This window comes from Heptranchias perlo, chromosome 24, assembly GCF_035084215.1.
Source record: "Heptranchias perlo isolate sHepPer1 chromosome 24, sHepPer1.hap1, whole genome shotgun sequence".
NCBI lineage: Eukaryota > Metazoa > Chordata > Chondrichthyes > Hexanchiformes > Hexanchidae > Heptranchias > Heptranchias perlo.
In genome coordinates, this window is record NC_090348.1 from 24,375,709 (window position 1) to 24,378,106 (window position 2,398).

The following is a 2,398-nucleotide window of genomic DNA, read 5'->3' on the forward strand; positions in this document are numbered from 1 at the left end:
TTCTCTGGGAAAAGAAAAACCACCTAACATCCATTCTATTCCTTCTTTTACATAGTTTAACCTTGTGTCACCTGGTCCTCCCCGATCTGTTAAACTGGAATAATCTATCAAAAGGGACATTATCCAGCCCTTTATTTATTTTATAGACCTCTATCAGGTCACTTCTATGTGGACGCTGCTCTAAATAGACCAAGGTCCTTGAGCCTATCTGAGTAGCTAGGGTTCTTTAAGTGAGGAATCATTCTTGTAGCTCTCCTCTGGACCTTTTCTAAGGCCATTATATCACCCACCATGTGGGGGGACCAAAACTGGACACAGTTTCTAGATGCAGTCTGACCAATGACCTGTATAGTGTCAAAATGGTGTCCTTTGATTTATACTGAATGGTTCTATTAATACAACTCAATACCCTGTTAGCTTTAGTAACAGTTTCTCTACATTGATCATGAACCTTTAGCGATAAATGCACAATTGCACCAAGATCTTTTTCTCTCTCAACCTCTTTCAATCTAACTGTTGATTAAACAGAGGTGTTGACTTACCATTTAAATACAGTATTGAGATAATACATATGGAGTTAGTGGGAGAGGTTCTGTTCTGTTTTTATGCTGTTATTTTTGTCAACCACAATTATCATAGCGAGCATTAATGCTCAGAAATATGCAGTTAATTATGAGAAAATAGTTGTATATATCTATCTATCTATATATATATATATTAAAAATGCTGTTTTCATGCACTGCCTGTCAACTGTTTCCATTATAAATTCCTACTTCCATATTTCTAATGGAAACTATCTATGTAAACTTGTCCCGATGTAACTGCCCTCCCCCCAGTGGAGATGGTCCACACTGTAATTACCCCCTCCTGCCAACAATGTCAAAAATGAGCCCATAAAACAATGCTTATATATTGTAAGCCATCTGTTTAATGTTAGCATCTGAAAATCTGTTTTTCTTCCTAGAATCAATCAGAAACATTTATTTGTCTCTGGAGAGGACACCCTTAAACATTTTTTTTTCCAAACTCTGCCCTCTCAAACCTCAGGGCAATATCCTACCCTTGCTATTAGACCCCAGAAGCCTAACCAGTGCTGAAAAACCCCAAGATCCCACCTCAGTGCTAGCTAACCTGAAGACAGCCCCCCAATGCTACCCAGGCTCAGAATATGCTTTCTTCCCATTACTGCTAAAAGCCAGATACCTACCTGGTACATGTTGTCTACCATCTTTCTATGTATCCTAGGTTCTAAAAAAAGTAGGGTATATAAAATGAACATATATAGCTAAAGAAACATATAATAACAATCAGCCTCTAATTTATAGTTTTTACAAAAAAGTGGATAGAATTGGGGATTTTGATCCCCAAAATAACATTGGAAATTTACAATACCATGTAATGAAATGCAATTTGACTTATTGATAATAATGGATTGCCTATTAAATGGAAGAACATCTCTTGGATAGGATTTCCGTGATAGTTTCCTGATATCTGGCAGAAACCCCTGAGAAACAGAGTGAACAGCCATTTGCACTGTTTCACTAGGATTTCTGCCGAAGTTATGGCAGGAGAACATAAGACCAAAAGAACATAAGAAATAGGAGCAGGAGTAGGCCATACGGCCCCTCCAGCCTGCTCCACCATTCAATAAGATTATGGCTGATCTTCGACCTCAACTCTACTTTCCCACCCTATCCCCATATCCCTTAATTGCCTTAGTGTCCAAAAACCTATCGATCTAAGTCTTGAATATACTCACGACTGAGCATCCACAGCCCTCTGGAGTGGAGAATTCCAAAGACTCACAAACCTCTCAGTGAAGAAATTTTTCCTCATCTCGATTCTAAATGGCTGACCTCTTATCTTGAGACCATGACCCCTAGTTCTAGACTCTCCAGCTAGGGGAAACAACCTCTCAGCATCCACCATGTCAAGGCCTCTAAGAATTTTATACATTTCAATGAGATCACCTCTCATTTTTCTAAACTCCAGAGACTATAGGCCCAGTTTACACAATCTCTCCTCATAGGACAACCCTCTCATCCCAGGAATCAATCTAGTGAATCTTCGTTGCACCCCCTCTAAGGCAAGTATATCCTTCCTTAGGTAAGGAGAACAAAAGTGAACACAGTACTCCAGGTGTGGTCTCACCAGAGCCCTATATAACTGCAGCAAGACCTCCTTACTCTTATACTCCAACCCCCGTGCAATAAGATTGGAAGAACACTCATGGAAATTTCAACTGCCAGCCTTTCTAAAACAATATATCCTCCATCTCATTATGAGCAGTGTCAAGGGGGAATCCATATATGAGTATACAAATATGAGTATGAATATACTGAGACTATGTCCCCTAGTTCTAGCCTCTCCAGCCAGGGGAAACATCCTCTCAACATCT